We start from the raw sequence: 6,665 nt of genomic DNA on the forward strand, positions 1-6,665 counted from the left end.
TCCTTGATGTACTCTGCCTCCTTCTGTGACAGTCAATTCCTAGGCAGGTTGATAAGAAGTCTGGGGTCCCCGAGGAGGAGGGAGGGGGGATAGGGGTGGAGATAGGAGAGAGAGGGATCTCAAAGAGGAGATAGGGGTCTGGAGTTCTCAAGGTGGAGAAAAGGACAAATACCTTCTTTTCCTCTACATTCCTTGGTGTTAGACACATAAAATAACATTTTTATGTTGTGTGTCTTAGACACATGGCATTTTCTTTAAGCCCAGAACTGAAGATTAAACAACAAACAACTCAGTTTAAACTCTGTACTAGGAATTATATAACAACAATGTATCCTGCTTGAGGACAGTTTATCCTTCCTGAATACCTCCTGACTAATCCTGATATCATAGAATTTATATTAGGGGAGTGGGTCTGGTTCAGTTCAGTTCAGTAGCTCAGTCCTGTCTGACTATTTGCCACCCCATGGACTGCAGCACACCAGGCCTGTCCGTCCATCACCAACTCCCAGAGTTTACTCAAACTCATGTCCATTGAGTTGGTGATGCCATCCAACCATCTCATCTTCTGTCATCCCCTTCTCCCGCCTTTAATCTTTCCCACCATCAAGGTCTTTTCAAATGAGTCATCCCTTCGCATCAGCTGGCCAAAGTATTGGAGATTCAGCTTCAGCATCAGTCCTTCCAATGAATATTCAGAACTGATTTCATTTAGGATGGACTGGTTGGATCTCCTTACACTCCAAAGAACTTCCAAAAGTCTTCTCCAACACCACACTTCGAAAGTATCAATTCTTCCGTGTTCAGCTTTCTTGGTAGTCCAACTCTCACATCCATACACGACTACTGGAGAAACCACATCTTTGACTAGATGGATCTTCGTTGGCCAAGTAATGTCTCTGCTTTTTAATATGCTGTCTATGTTGGTCATAACTTTTCTCCAAGGGGCAAGCGTCTTTTAATTTCATGGCTGCAGTAACCATCTATAGTGATTTTGGAGCCCCCCCAAAATAGTCTATCACTGTTTAGATTGTTTCCCCATCTATTTGCCATAAGTGATTCGGCCAGATGCCATGATCTTAGTCTTCTGAATGTTGAGTTTTAAGCCAACTTTTCCACTCTCCTCTTTCAGTTTCTTTCTTTCTTTCTTTTTTCTAGAAAGAAGAACCTTGATTTACATTGAGTGGAACTCTTCTTCCAAGAAAAAAAAAAAAAAAAGAGCACCTTTTATATTTCTTTTGTCCTGAATTCTTTTCTTAATTAAAGTATAGTTGATGTACAATATTACATTAGTTTCAGGTATATACCATAGTGATTCAGTATTTTTACATATTATACTCCATTAAAAGTTATCACAAGATAAAGGGTATAATTTTCTATGCTATACAATATATCCTTGTGACTTATCTATTTTATACATAGTAGTTTTTTTAATTTATTTATTTTAATCAGAAGCTAATTACTTTACAATATTGTAGTGGTGTTCTCTTTCAGTTCATCAAGAGGGTCTTTAGTTCTTCTTCGCTTTCTGCCTTAAGCTTGATTTCATCTGCATATCTGAGGTTATGGATATTTCCCCTGGCAACCTTGACTCCAGCTTGTGCTTCAGCCAGCCCAGCATTTTCCATGATGTGCTGTGCATATAAGTTAAATAAGCAGGGTGACGTATACAGCCTTGAGTACTCCTTTCCTGATTGGGAACCAGTCTGTTGGCCCATGTCTAGTTCTAACTGTTGCTTCTTGACCTGCATACAGGTTTCTCAGGAGGCAGGTCAGGTGGTCTGGTGTTCCCATCTCCTGAACAATTTTCCACAGTTTGTTGTGATCCACATGGTCAATGGCTTTGGCATAGTCAATAAAGGGGTCTGGGTCTGGTAGGATCTTTCTATTGTTAAGTTCTAATCCTGTTATCCTCAAACATAAATTGTAGGAGTGGGTCTGGTAAAATTTTTACAACCTTGAGACATTGTTTTGATTTATTGTAATTACTGATTTAATAGTATATAGCATCCTTGCTTAGACTAGCAAGGGGAGGGGCACTCTCCGCAACCTTCTGATGTCTCTGTCAGAAGCTTCTCTGTCCCTTTTTCACTTTAATACAACTCTGCTACACAAAAGCTCTTCAGTGATCAAGCCTAATGCCTGGTCCCTGGTCCTGAAGTTAAATCTTCTTGTTTGGAGATCATGAATCTGATACCGTTCACTGTAAGCTATCATTTTATTTTAGGTTAGTGGTAATTGTATAAGCTCTGTAGTATTGAATAGTCACACCTTTTCTTAATTTCACAGTTACACACTTACTTTGCCTTCGTAGTACTTGACCAATATCTCAGGATCTGATGTTATGTGTTTGTTTGTGTTATATAGGTGACTTGAATAAAGAATTTGGGGAAATCATTTTCCGGGCAATATTAACAATCTCCCATGCATTCTCATCTCAACTGAATACATATTGGATTGGACACTGATGAATCTCTGACAACACAAATATTCCTTTCTCTGATGAACAGGTCTTGTGATCTCTAAGCTGGACCTGGTCACCTTTCTGGAGCAATTGGAATGATCCCAGGAGTATAAGGAGAATGGAGACATCAGCCATATACCCAGGTAGGTATGAATGGATGGAGATGATGACTCAGATGAGAGGTCCAAGGAGCAGTGAGGAAGTCATCCTTCCCCAGGTGGTTTTGGAAGATCATCTTCAGTGGAAATCAATTTGGAAAACCTGGTTTTGTATGCACTGCTGTCAGAGAAATGTATCACCTGCCCCATTCTGTCTCTTAAATCATTCATGAATTCATCTCCAGTGATTACTTTTCTTCATCACAGTGTGAACTAAAAGTCTCCTCTTGGCTTGTGACAAACTGCATTCATTGGTTGCTCTTCCATTTCTTGGGGGGTCCTAGAAAAACTGTGCCAATTTTGAGTAACTGTATGCCAGTCCTTTTAAAGTTTCTTTCTACCTCTGGACAAAAATATGTGAGTGAAGTGGTAGACAAACTGCTTAATTTTTAGGAATACTGGGGACAGGTTTTTGTTTTCTGATTTTTAACTTCGTATCCACTGAGAACTAGAGATAGGACCTTCTAAATCAAATTTCAAACTCAAGTACTTTTGTCACTGCAGAAAGCAAAACCTCCCCAAAATGACAGAATGCACATCTCAGGTTGACTTCAAAGTTTCTCTTTTCCTTATATGATCTTATACTAAATATCTTAAGTGTATTTGCCCCAATTGTAAAATGCTAAAATATTTAATATATTCAATTACCTCATAGAATTTTAAAATAAACTGGCATAATTGTTTAGCACATTTTCCCCCATATTATTAATAATTGATTCAAGCTATAACAATTTCTAGATTATATAAATATATCCGTTTAAAAAGTTCTATTTGGAATATAGCTGTTTTACAATTTTGTACTACTGTACTGCAAAGAGAATCAATTACACCTATCAGTCAGCACATTTCAGTCACTCAGTCATGTCCAACTCTTTGGGACCCATGGATTTCAGCACGCCAGGCTTCCCTGTCCATCACCAACTCCCAGAGCCTGCTCAAACTCATGTCCATCAAGTCAGTGATGCCGTCCAACCATCTCATCCTCTGGTCCCCTTCTCCTCCTGTCCTCAGTCTTACCCAGCATCAAGATGTTTGCCAATGCATCAGTTCTTTGCATCAGATGGTCAAAGTATTGGAGCTTCAGCTTCAGTCCTTCCAACGAATATTCAGGACTGATTCCCTTTAGGATGGAGTGGTGTGATCTCTTTGCAGTCTAAGAGACTCTCAAGAGTCTTCTCCAACAACACAGTTCAAAAGCATCAGTTTTTCGATATTCAGCTTTCTTTATGGTCAACTCTCACATCCATACATGACTGCTGGAAAAACCATACCTTTGACTAAACAGACATTTGTCTGCAAAGTAATGTCTCTATTTTTCATTATGCTGTCTACATTGCCCATAGCTTTCCTTCCAAGGAGGAAGCGTTTTTTACTCTCATGGTTGAAGTCAACAACTGCAGTGATTTTGGAGCCCAAGAAAGTAAAGTCTCACTGTTTCAATTGTTTCCCCATCTATTTGCCCTGAACCGATGGGAATGGATGCCATGATATTAGTTTTCTGAATGCTGAGTTTGAAGACAACTTTTTCACTCCTCTCTTTCAGTTTCATCAAGAAAGTTTCATTCAGTTCCCCTTTGCTTTCTGCCATTAGGGTGGTTCATCTGTATATCTGAGGTTTTGATGCTTCTCCCTGCAGTCTTGATTCCAGTTTGTGCTTCTTCAAGCCCAACATTTCACATGATGAAAAGTGGAAGTAAAAGCCACTCCGTTCTGACCAACTCTTTGTGATCCTATGAACTATACAATCCATGGAATTCTTTAGGCCAGAATACTGGAGTGGGTAGCCATTCCCTTCTCCAGGGGATCTTCCCAGCCCAGGGATCAAACTGAGGTCTCCTGCATGATGTACTCTGCATAAAAGTTAGATAAACAGGGTGACAATAGGCAGTTTTGACATATTCCTTTCCCAATTTGGAACTAGTCCATTGTTCCATGTCCAGTACTGTTTCTTCTTGACTTGCATACAGATTGCTCAGGAGGTGGGTAAGGTGGTCTGGTATCCCCATCTCATTAAGAATTTGCCGCACTTTGTTTCGATCCACACCGTCAAAGGCTGTGGCGTAGTCAATAAAGCATAAGTAGATGTTTTTCTGGACCTCTGTTGCTTTTTCTATGATTCACTAGATGTTGGCAATTTAACCTCTGGTTCCTCTGCCTTTCCAAATCCAGTTTGAACATCTGGAAGTTCTCAGTTCACATACTGTTGAAGACACGCTTGGAGAATATTAAATCTTACTTTGGTAGTATGTGAATGAGTGCAATTGTGTGGTAGTTTGGTCATTCTTTGGCATTGCCTTTCTTTGGGATTGGAATGAAAGCTGACCTTTTCCAGTCCTGTGGCCAATGCTGAGTTTTCCAAATTAGCTGGCATGTTGAGTGCAGCACTTTAGCAACATCATCTTTTAGGACTTGAAATAGCTCACCTGGAATTCTATCACCTCCACTAGCTTTATTCACAGTGATCCTTCCCATGGCCCACTTGACTTCAGACTGCAGGATGTCTGTCTCTAGGTGAATGATTACACCATCCTAGTTATAATGGTCATTGAGATCGTTTTTGTATATCTCTTCTGTGTACTCTTGGCCCTTTTTCTTAATACTTTCCACTTCTGTCAGGTCCATACCACTTCTGTCCTTTATTGTGCCCATCTTTGCATAAAAAGTTCCCTTGGTATATCAATTTTCTTGAAGAGATCTGCAGTCTTCCCCATTCTATTGATATCTGTCCCAGGTTGGTCTCCACAGAGTTATGAGTAAACTTCTCTGTTTTTTAACCGTATTTTTAAAAGGCTCTCTTCTTATATAATTTCTTAAGGACTAGCACTTTATAAAGTTTATCTCATTTGTAATCCACTTCCTCGGACACTGTCTTATGTGTCCTCAGTTTCTGCTTAGTTTTCTGTCACTATCATTTATGAATTTTAGATTCAAACATCTAATAGAATATTCTCAGAAACATGTGTGAAAAGAAGTGGATGAAAGAATTATCAGGCACCTAGGATTTGTGAAAACATCTGGTGTCTCCACTTAAGATGATTAAAGCAAGAAGTAATCATTAAATTGCCTACCTACTCTTTATTTAGTGGTTCATGCAGGGTTTGATGTTGCTTCACTCTCTATAACCTATTTCTTTGCCATCTCATTTTGTCCAGTTTTCTGTCTGTGATCTCTGTTTTGAAGGCTACAAGAACCTAGTTAGTCTTCTTTCTGGTGTCTGCAACTTGGTGGGTGAGGTTGGTCCAGAGATTCGTGCCCTTATTCCCTTGATCTGGGCTTTGACTGTGTTACTGTGATCAGAGCCTGCCCTGGATACTGAGGGGCACTTCCCCATTGCTCTGTGGTTCTCACTGCCCTCTCTGTGGTGAGTCCATGCTCCCTGGTTGGTGGACTAGAGCCCCAGATCTGTTTCTTAGCTGTGCTTCTATCTGCGGTGTGAGGCTGGTGGGACTGGTGCACCCCCACTGGGAGAGAAGCCACTGAGCACTGCTCCTCTCAACATGCTCACTTCGGGGTGTGCTGTGAGTCACCTTTCACGCTGCAGCAAGTGCTTGTGTGATCCTATTATTGGCGCTGCTCTTGCCCCACCTTAAGCATGCGTCACCCTGCTTATTTAACTCATATGTAGAGGACATCACGAGAAATGCTGGACTGGATGAAGCACAAGCTGGAATCAAGGTTGCTGGGAGAAATACCAATAATCTCAGATATGCAGATGACACAACCTTTAGGGCAGAATGCAAAGAAGAGCTAAAGAGCCTCTTGATGAAACTGAAAGAGGAGAGCTAAAATTTTGGCTTAGAACTGAACATTCAGAAATCTAAGATCATGGCATCTGGTCCCAACACTTCACGGCAAATAGATGAGAAACAACGGAGACAGTGACAGATTTTATTTTTTCAGGTTCCAAAATCACTGAAGATGGTGACTGTAGCCATGTAATTTTAAGACGTTTATTCCTTGGAAGAAAAGTTATGACCAACCTAGACAGCATATTAAAACACAGAGATAGTACTTTGCTAACAAAGGTCTGTATAGTCAATGATATG

The sequence above is a fragment of the Dama dama genome, chromosome 4 (genome assembly GCF_033118175.1).
Source record: "Dama dama isolate Ldn47 chromosome 4, ASM3311817v1, whole genome shotgun sequence".
Lineage (NCBI taxonomy): Eukaryota > Metazoa > Chordata > Mammalia > Artiodactyla > Cervidae > Dama > Dama dama.